At 41.2% G+C, this 11,129-nt stretch overlaps 1 long non-coding RNA gene across 1 annotated transcript; it reads left to right on the top strand.

Moving 5' to 3' along the window:
• The first annotated feature begins 5,910 nt into the window (after positions 1–5,910).
• On the top strand, positions 5,911–10,313 carry LOC147651810 (uncharacterized). Its single transcript, XR_015289773.1, has 3 exons — positions 5,911–5,995; positions 6,102–6,211; positions 10,123–10,313. It is a non-coding gene; the product is annotated as an uncharacterized LOC147651810 (long non-coding RNA).
• Positions 10,314–11,129: the final 816 nt, after the last annotated feature.

Here is an 11,129-nt window from a genome sequence, read left to right as displayed (position 1 = left end):
GTATTTCCTGGCGGTGGCAGGTACTGTGGAATGGGGTTGGTTTAATGGCTGGAATGCCATTATGACCTTTACTCCAGAGCTGTAAATTTGTCAGTGTCTGAAAGTGGCAGGATATCATTCCTAATGAGGCCAGTTTTTAGGAGTTGGTCTATCAGGGGTAGCATCGGAGAGGGCTGGGAAGGAACCTGGCGTGGGTTTGGGGGGAAATGTTGGTAAATCATTAAGGGGAAATAAAGGAGCGAGCGGCCACGAGCCCGTAACAATTCCCATAAAGTAATGAAGAACCGGCGGAACACAGCGAGCTCAGGTTGTTCTGTATTTCATAAAATGATAAATAACTCCTAGTCATGTTTATGTATAATGAATTACAACCCCTCTACGTTTACCTTAGTAACATTTTACAGAGGTTGTATTTTACTCCCAACTACCAATTATGTCATCATCCTGGCATTTACCTGGACGTAATGATACACAGCAAAGCCATTCTTGGAACATAACTCACTGCTTAAAAGTGTTTGTAAAGCCAGACTGCATCCTATATACTCATAATGACTTGGAGATTGCTATTAAATTTTACAGATTAAAGTTTACTAAATCTTAAAATTCTTGCACAGGTTCCAATATTTCTTATTAATCCTAAAGGAACAGATATTCCGCTATGGAAATGTCAAAAACTGTGCAAGCCTATCTAAAAATAAATAGCAATAACCCAGAGCAGGGGCAGAGAACTTATCAAACAAAGACAGAAGACAATACAACTACCCCAACTCCAGTATTAAGCTGTATATGAATTTTAATGGCTGGTTTGACCTGCCATGGGATGTTCCGTGCACCATCGTTGTTGTTTTTTTGTGGAAAACAGTCTGGGAAGGGCACAGAGGTTTCTTGGTGCAGGTTTCATTCCTGCAGGCCCCCAAAACCTCAGCCAGAAATATCTACTGTAACATTCTCTTACATTTATTCAATTTAATTTCAGTTTGAGAAGGATAGCATATAGATCTTTTTATAAGCTTGTAAGGTCACCAAATTTAAATTAAAGTGACCCCTTTTAAAGCACATTACTAAAAGTACTATGTGGTGGGAAATTTAATATGAATGGTTAAAATGCATGGAATTCAGATTTTACTGTCAAACAGCTCAATTAAACAAATTGAATTTTTAAGCAACAAAAGGGAATTGAATCAAATTAGAACCAGAGTGGGATCTGAAATGTGGACATATATGAGTGATAGTCACAGGGCCCTCCAGCAGTGAGTTTTCTTTATTTGTTGCCTCAGCAGTTAGAGGGGTTGGCAGGCTGCAACACAAAAGGATAAAAATGTTCACCATTGAAACACAGTTTTTGGCTCCCAATAAATCATCTGTCACTTCATCACAGCCCAGTAGATAATGAGCAATAAAGTTTTCACACTCAGGCAATGAGGAAGCAGACACAAGAAATACAGCTAAAGCTGCTGTGTCTCTTTTCTGTAAACGCAAGGTGCTTTGTGTAATAAATGACCTCTGGATTTCTGGAAAAGAATAATTCCAGCCTCGGTAAAATAAACCATTTGATGCACTAAAAAAAGCCAAATCTAATAACATTACTTAGTTCCTTTAATGAAAGAAATAATCACATTATATATATGAGCTACAGCCATCTATAACAGGAAGAGATTCCAGGGTATTACCTCTGAAGTTGTCTCTCTATTGCCAGCAAAGCACATTGCTGAAAATACAATAAAGCTGCACAATAATTTCAAGTGGGATTGTTTGCAGAGATTCAGGAGACATTTGTGTTTGGGAGGTTCTCCCAGCCCTTCCTCCCTCGCAGAGATGGATGCCCAGCCCTTCCCCAGGGATTTGCTGCACCACAAAGAACCTCAGGAGGTCTCAAGACGTAACATCATCAGGGTTAATTAATTGCAGACAGGTCCTGTCTTGACCCAGAAATAGAAAGTGTTAATTTTAACAGTATTTTACCTTATTCTGCTGCACTATCACCGCTGTTTTGATGATTATTTTGCGTTATTATGGACAACCCAACAAAAAACTGTTGCTCTTTAGCTCAAAATCACTGCTTGGTTTGTTGCTAAAACTCAAGTTCAGCTTCCTGATGATGCTAAGGATATTCATCACTCCAATTCCATATCAAAGCCATTCCAACAAGGATATCTGGAATGGCTGCCTACAAAGTCGAGTTCACATGCAAAATGTATCAGTCAAAAAAGTGACAATGCAGCCCATAAACCCCATAAAACATACATTTATTCACGTTTTAACTTTATATCAGCATTTGAAGGGACTTGAAGCAAAATAAGATCAGATATTCTTGTCATATGCAAATGACGACTTAATATTTGCATAATATGTCAAGGTAGAAAAATGCAAATAAACTTTGGAAAAGTCTGTATTTTTGTCATTCTCTCATATAGCTAATTAACAACTTGAAAGGAAATTGAAAGCTTCTCTTTTCTGAACTCCATGTCAGCTAAAAAAGGCACCAGGCTCTGCTTATTTCTAGACCATGTAAGATGAGCAATTAACATCCCCCTTTTACTGAGCTGCTTACACTGATCCTTAGCCATAAATGCTGTTTATCAGCTTCTCATGCTGGGTTTGGACACACAGCCCCCTTGGAAGAGGGGTCACACAAATGTAAATGCAAAAGGCCATATTCTGCTATCGAAAGGGTGCAAATCCAAGCAAAATTCCTTGCAATAAATGAAACGTTGGATTTGCCCCAGAGCAGAACCAAAAAAGCAACAAGGATGGGCTTCCCTACTGGAAAATATGTGTAAAAAGGATTTTAGTAGCTCAAAATCTTAGTTCATTGCAGGGTTTAATACTCTGTGTGAAGGTTTATACTGTATTTTTTCCCTAATATTAAGGATGTATTATTTATACCGACCGTAGCCACGCCAGAGAACACACGAGGAGAGTTTGTTTAGCAACAGAGTGAAAAAATATTTGCTACAGGGGCAGTCTGGCAATATTGCTTGTTAAGACATGCTATTTGTAAGCAAATTTATATGAAAAGTATGCAATGTCTAATACTAAACTACTCCAGCCCCAGACTGAAGGGTGATTTTACAAACGTCCTGCAGCACTCAATCATTCCTTCATTTTAATGTCTTTATTTTATGATTTTGTTGATGAAATACTACTTACCCAGTGCTCAAAATTCCTTTTAGGCTGCAGGCACTGGCTAGTTGACATGGCAAGCCATATTTTACAGCTATATATTTCAGCTTTCTCTGTCCAAGTTGGAGGACACAGTAGCCAAGATGGTTTTTCATAGTAGAAATATATTTTCATATTTATTTATTGATTTGACTAATGTATCTATTTTTCAATTCACATGCTTATGTTTCAATCCATTAAAGTGATTCATGGTCAAATAATATGTTATTGCAAGTACAAAGAGGAGATAAAACCACTGTACACTGGCTATAACACAAGAATAAAAATAATAAAAATCCATTGCATGATTAAATATAGTTTTTAATCCCCATCTGATCACGTGTAAACTGATGTTTTTAATTATTTTCTTTAGAATAAGTTGGGGATTTTTTTTTTTTGTTGTTTAAAATGCAGTTACTGATTAAATAAGTACTGGGGAATAAATACTCTCACCCAACCTAAGTGCTCAATGTTAAACTCACACAAAGCATCAAATTACTAGCAAAATAAATAAAAAAATAAATTTAAAATAAATAATTAAAAAAACCTCAAAAGGCTTTTAATTAGTTCAAATGAGAGCTAAATGGCAGCTGGTAAAGGAATGTTGAGCCTGTCACCTCCAGGTCAGGGCTGAAGGGAAGCTGGGTGTGGTGGTGGCTGGAATTGTGGTGGAGGCTGGAATTGTGGTGGAGGCTGGAATTGTGGTGGAGGTTGGAATTGTGGTGGAGGCTGGAATTGTGGTGGAGGCTGGAATTGTGGTGGAGGCTGGAATTGTGGTGGTGGCTGCTCAGGATCACCTGGAATTCCTGGCTTGGCCCAGATTTTTTGGAGAAAGGAAAAAAGGTCCACAGGAAGTGCAGAGAAACCCATCCATCAGGAGGAGCAGCACCAAGTTGAAGGACAGGGCAGGCTCCAGGGCAGGGACCAGCCTTGCCCTTGACAGACTTTTCTTGATGTTTTTCCACCAAAAATTGCCTTTTCTCCTGTCCTTCATGTCCAAGCTGAGAAATTTTATGGGAAGCAAAGCCAATGCCAGATGAGGCCTTGGGACCTGGCCAGAGGGGGAATGTTCTTCCAGTCAAGGTGGGAACACCTGGTGCACAGGGTCAGCTGTGGGATCAGAGAAACACAAAATCCCACCAAGGTTTGGGTTGAGCCCGTCCAGTGCCACCCCCTGCCATGGGCAGGGACATTTTCCACTATCCCAAACTGCTCCAAGCCTTGTCCAAGGTGGCCTTGGACACTTCCAGGGATGGGGCAGACACAGCTGGGAATCATCCACAACATAAACAAGAAAAGAAAAAGAGAAAAGAAGAGGAAGAGGAGGAGGAGGAGGAGAGAAAGAGAAGAGAAGAGAAGAGAAGAGAAGAGAAGAGAAGAGAAGAGAAGAGAAGAGAAGAGAAGAGAAGAGAAGAGAAGAGAAGAGAAGAGAAGAGAAGAGAAGAGAAGAGAAGAGAAGAGAAGAGAAGAGAAGAGAAGAGAAGAGAAGAGAAGAAAAGAAAAGAAAAGAAAAGAAAAGAAAAGAAAAGAAAAGAAAAGAAAAGAAAAGAAAAGAAAAGAAAAGAAAAGAAAAGAAAAGAAAAGAAAAGAAAAGAAAAGAAAAGAAAAGAAAAGAAAAGAAAAGAAAAGAAAAGAAAAGAAAAGAAAAGAAAAGAAAAGAAAAGAAAAGAAAAAAGAAAAGATAGAAAAGATATATTTTATTTTCCTTTTTTGCCTTGAAAAAAGAAAAGCAAAAGTGCATCAAATGAGTTTTAGGGAGTCATTTTGGAGGGAACATGGAACAAGATGATGCTACTGATGAAGACAAAAAAGAACAAAAGCCCCAAAATCCCTAAATATCCTGAAACTGGGAAGATCATCAGCCTGCAAGAGAGCTGAGACTGAAATGTAAAGGGCAGCAAAGCAGCCACAGAGGAGGAAGGCTCCGAGCCCGTAGTGAACAAGAGGGGTGACATCCTCGTACACACTCCAACCCCTCTGTGCTCATTGCAGGGCCCGTGATGGCTCTGTAATTATAGCCCAGCCCTGGGAATCCCCACCAGGCAGGAGCTGAGGACACTGCAGGAATACCTGGGAACGGGGCTGGGAGGATGCAAAATTTGGGAGGACATCCCTGGGCAGCCCAGGGAACCTGCCCTGATCCAGAGAGGCTTCCAGAGCCATCTCCTTTGTGCACCCTGACTCCAGGAAAAGGGAAAGGTACTTTAAAGTCACCTTAAGTCCCCCTGGGAAGCAGGAGCACAGAAGGCTGTCAATGTGTTGAGGTAGAGCAGCTGAGAGGCTCTGGAGAGAGAGAGCTAAATGAATAGAAACTTGTTAAATGATGTGAGTTAATGAGAGCATTTTGGAATTAACCAGCTTCCATGACTTTAAATAAAACCCCAATGTCATTTTAAATTGGATTTTGAACATTTTTGAAACCATTATTTATTTATTTATTTTTTTCCGTGAGGTGCAGTAGTGGGAAGAGGGAAACGTTAAAGTTTAACCTCCTCAACCCACTACTGCTGAAATATTGGTATTTTTCCAGTGGATCCAGAAATAAGGGAACAGTGGCAAGATCCAAGAGATTTTCCAGGAGTTGGGGAGTCACTCAGCCCTGTCCCCACTTTTGTGAGGAGCTGGAGTCTGCAGTCAAGAGCAGACTTGGGATGGGGCCACCATCCTCTGACCCTGCATTGTCACACTGGTGACCCCAGTCCTCATTCCAGACAGGAGGAATTCCATTCCTTTTGCCCAGTGGATGGACACAAACGGTTTTGAATCCTTGCTGTGCCCCTGTCCCTGTGCCTTGCTGGCAGCTGGCACTGGAATGGCTGCTCCTGGCATGGACGTACCTGGATTGTTCACCACCCTCCTTGTCCTGCTTTTATGGCACTCAGGGCAGGTGAAATGGCCGCAACTCCTAATTTTTTATTGTTATTTCTATTGTTATTTAGGCCAGCTTTGATTTTTTTGTTAAAGAAAGCCTCTCGTAGGCAATGTTTGGAAGATGAAGGAACATGCTTTGGAGGAAAATCAAGTCAGGAAGAGCCCAAATCGTTCCCAGGTGAGCCTGGCCTATAAAACAACTCAGTTCCTGTATCACACTTGTGCTGAAAGTCAGAATAATTCTGGATACATTTTGGAAGGCAATTTTCAGCATCAATTCTATATTTGCTGCAGTTCTGATTTCTTCAAACCACCTTGGAAGAACGGTCCAGTGGGACGGGCACTAGTCTGGGACTGTCATGGCTAAGGTTCAAATTTATTATTTACATGCCCAATGAGAGCATCCTATTTGATACCTTCTGAAATACTGATGAAATTCCACTGCAAGATCTTCACAATTTATTGTTTTTTCTTGCTTTATTTGTGTTGTACCTTCCTGCAGGTACAAAGGGGGGATGTTGGCACTGAAGACCAGTGGAACATTAAAGGCTATGATGGTGTCCCTGGCAACAGATTTTATAAAAATATTTTAGTCAAATAGAATTCCAGACTGGTTTGGGTTGTAAGAGACCTTAAAGACCACCCAGTTCCAACCCCTGCCATGATCAGGGACACTTTTCACTAGACCAGGTTGCTCAGAGCCCCAGATATAATTAAATTTGCTCAGTGTGGCCATTATTGCCCTTCTATGACACTTCACTTCTACAGAATGACTTTGTTAGGAAAGAGAACACCTGTGATGGTGGAGGGCAGAGGAAGTCCCAAAGGCATTCCTAAGTCATAATTAGCTTTGTGATGCATAAACACCCACCAAAAACAGATTCCAGCTCTTCCCTAAAGAAACCGTTCTGGGAAAGGATCCAGCACCTTAAATAAAGGGTTTCCAAAGCTGGGGCCAAATCTTGGGTGCTAACGTTGGGCAGGACAGCCAGAAAATGGGACTGAAAACTGTGCAGCCAGGAGTGGGGAAAGAGGTCCCAAAATGGAAGAAGGAATGGGGAAGAAGGATGGGGAGTGGGACACGGGAAGTCCCACGGCTGTCCAGTGCTCGCTCCAGGCTGCACCAACACAGAGCCACAGTAAACTTAGCACCAAGCCTCAGTTTAAAAATTCACAGAGTTTTTATATGATAATTACTGTTATTATAACTGGCCCATGAAATAAACACCTCTCCCAATTATGCCAAAGGCATGAGGTCCTTCAGAGACAGAAATCTCACAATAAGATTTACTTTCGGCATAACGATGTAGAGAGAGAGAGGTGCAAGATGAATAACAATAATATTATCGTACATATAACGTATGTTTTAATTAGCTAAAGGTAATCAAATGAGGTTTGTCACGATTATATTAAGGTCAGGTCTCCACATGGTTTCATCAACAACATATTAAGACAAGGGAGGTGATGCCAAATTGGGGTTTAAACCTAATCAGCATAATTAAACAAAGCAAGAACATGTGTTTAGAGCTACACCTATTTTACTGATCTCTCTATTTTAATTACTCTCGCAGAGTAAATATTAGGACCAAAATAACTACTAATTAATTTTTTTCCATACAAACAGAAAACACAATCTTCTTTTAATTTTCTATTTTTGTCGAATGAATGTACAATATCAGATCTTTTGTAGGAGAAACCATTTCAAAAGTGTGCTCAAATTATGCTAAACAGCCTAATACATTCCAAAGTATTGACATACTGGCTTCGAATGTGTGGGAAACGGGAAACTACACTGGCCCAAAAAAGTCATGGGAAACCATAAAAACAAACTAAGCATAATTTAAACTGATTGGATGCTTCCTTGCAAGAAGTTCTTAGTTTCTAAATACAAAATGTGGACATTGAAATGTGGTCAAGTTATGACTTAAATTAGAAAAACATGTTTTCTTAGGTTTCTATCTTGCAATATTTGGCACAACTCAGACACTGGGGAAAGAGTTATGTCAGTAACGTTTCCAAAATTGTCTAAGTGGCTTTGCCTGGAGTAACACTGAAATGGGACTTAGGCACTCAGAAGTCCAGAGGACATGAGTTTGTGAGGGCTTACAAATATTTAAAGCTGTCTAGGTGTCCAAAAGAACAATATATGGGCATTTTAAAATTAATTTAAATCCTTTTTTTAAATTAATGACCTGAAGGAGTTGGCATCCCATCCATGTCTAGTAGAAGATTTGACTTGATGATCTTGGAAGTCTTTCCTGACCATAATGGTTCTGTGATTAAACAATTATACTTTGCATAAAAGACTAGACCTTTTCAAAGTACCAATCTTTGGAATAAATCTAATATCCACTCAGGTGATCTGTTTCACACCTGATGCCTCAGATGGGATTTCACTGAATTTAGCTGTGTAAGTAAAAGCAGAACCCAGTCTGTAAACAGAAGTTGTAGGTAAGGATTCCACACTGGAGGCCTGTAGATCATCCTGGAACTTGTGAGGAAAAACTGCTGTGTCCTGATGTGCTTGACATGTGCTTCACAGAGACACAGAATCCCACAGTGATTTGGGTTGGAAGGGACCCCAAATCCCACCCATCCCACCCCATCCATGGCAGGGACACCTTCCCCTGTCCCAGCTGCTCCAGCCCCAATGTCCAGCCTGGCCTTGAGCACTGCCAGGGATCCAGGGGCAGCCCCAGCTGCTCTGGGCACCTGTGCCAGGGCCTGCCCACCCTGCCAGGAACAATTCCTGCCCAAAATCCCATCTAAATCTACCCACTTCCAGTTTAAAGCCATTCCCTGTGTCCTGTCCCTCCATGCCTTGTCCCCAGTCCCTCTCCAGCTCTCCTGGAGCCCCTTCAGGTCCTGGAAGGGGCTCTGAGCTTTCCCTGGAGCCTCCTCCAGTCCCAGCTCTCCCAGCCCTGTGAGCATCCCAGTGTTTTCCTCTGGATTTGTTCCAGCAGACCCATGTCCTTCCTGTGCTGGGAGCCCCAGAGCTGGCTGCAGTACTCCAGGAGCAATCCCAAGAGGGTGTAAAGAGGGGCAGAATCCCCCCCTCCCCTGCTACCCATGCTGGGCAATCAGCCCCAGTTCAGGGGGGATTTCATGTCCAACCTCTAACCCACCAGCACCCCCAAGTCCTTCTCCCCAGGGCTACTCTCAATCCGTTTAGAAAGACTAAAACCGGAAACCAAATTTCCACTTAAGAGGAAGAGTAACGAAAGCACGCACCACGACGGGAGCTTTTCTGTCCCTGGTCTCCAACACAGCACAGTAAGAGTTAAAAATGTGGGAGCAAAAAGTTCCCAAAGCTTCACGGAGCTCAGCCCCGGAACGATTCCGTCGGAGCCGCCGCTGGCAAGCGCTGGCATGCGAAGGACCCCAAATGAGTTAAGAACTCTTCCACTCCATCATGAAGAATTGTTCTCCAGAGTAACCACCAGTGGGGAAATGCTTAAAACACTTACCATATGTGGCTAAGAAGGGTCTAATTTGTCCATTTGGAAATTTTGCCTCTTTTGAAAGGATAGTTAATTCCAAGTAATTTATTTCATAGATGAAGCTTTCTTCAGAGTGGTTAATATATCACCCTTGGTTGCCTGAACAATTAGAAATTGTCACCAAAGAAAAATGTCGCAGTTCATGTAAATAACTATTTACCTAAAGGAAATGGGAATCCACAAGAGTCAGCACACTTTAATGAGCCATGACAATAGGGAAAAAAGCCCCAGCCAATGGTACAGTGATTCTGCTAAAGCTGACATTGCTTATGGTAAAAATTGGCCAAAACAACTATTATTTGTTGGGGTTTTTTTTCATGTCAGAAATAATGCAGCTTGAAATTTTCAACAGGCAACATGAGCCCAGACCATTTGTTACTTCTAATGGCCTAATTGTTCTCCTGGCAGAAATAAAAAATTAGGGCACTTATGTCATTTACCTAAATTTCTAATTAATGCAATGGTAATAGAGAAACTGGAGCAGAAGAAAGTGAGGCAAAAAAAAAGTATGTTGGGTGAAAAATGTTTCTCCTGGCCTTTCTACAATTTGTCTTTGTTAACTTTCCTATGGTCTTTCTCTCTTTAACAGCAGGTAGAGTGATCTCTGCAGAGATGTTCCAGAGTTTTCCAACTGGACTGAGGCATGCTGGGCATTGAAAAATATGATTTCTTCCACCTGAGCTATTGAACAGACGTGATAAAAACACCAACTGCAGCACAATGTCCTTTATGTTGCCTCGAAGGAATGTGCCATTAAAATGATGTTAGAAATATTCTTCAAAAGCAGCTAAAAAATCTGCACTTGGGGCTGCAATGCCATCCACAAGTTTTCCATTGCTCCTGTCTCCTGATGTTCAATTCATCCTGCAAAGCAAATCCTGGCTGGTGTATGTCCTCATTATGATGCAGGATGAAGAGAAATGCATCAAAATGCATAAACACACCTTAGAAATGCCTCTGAAAGTGTCTGGAAATCACTTTGTCCTGCAGCACTGCCAAGTGTCCACCATCTCCTTGATATTTATGGTTGAAATGACATGGAGGAGGCTCAAGGTGATCCATTTATGCCCATCTTCAAGGAATTTGCACCCACTCCTTTGAAGGGATGCCACACCTTGATCTTGGCACCACTAATGCCATTAAAATACTGTGAAAAGGAAATACACAAAAGCAGAAAATTGGGGAATTTTAAAAGGAGCCATAGAGAGAATTTATCCAATAAGAACTCAAGGAAAGGTCAGATGGAGTTGGGATTCCATTCCCAGCCATGCTCAGATCTATCTGTACTTTCAAATGTTAAAGAAACAAGGTTTCCTATTGTTTTACAAGTATATTCAAGTTCAGCTGTAATTAAACTGTGAGTAAAGTGCAAGCAAACCAAGTAAACATTGACATGTGCTAGTAAATTATTCCAATTTTTCTCTTAATGCCTGAGGTGCTTTCCTGAAGTACTAAATATGGAAATAAAGAAAAGGGAAAACAAGAGCAAGGTCAGAAATTCAAACCTCCACCAAATGTGAGCTCAGGGTCACAGGGAAATGTCAAAGTTGGCTGGAGGTTCATCCTTGCAGTGGGTGAAAATGCTTCCTGGTCTCT

Source organism: Cyanistes caeruleus, chromosome 8 (assembly GCF_971803275.1).
Source record: "Cyanistes caeruleus chromosome 8, bCyaCae1.hap1.1, whole genome shotgun sequence".
Lineage (NCBI taxonomy): Eukaryota > Metazoa > Chordata > Aves > Passeriformes > Paridae > Cyanistes > Cyanistes caeruleus.
This window is presented reverse-complemented; position numbering and strand designations above follow the sequence as displayed.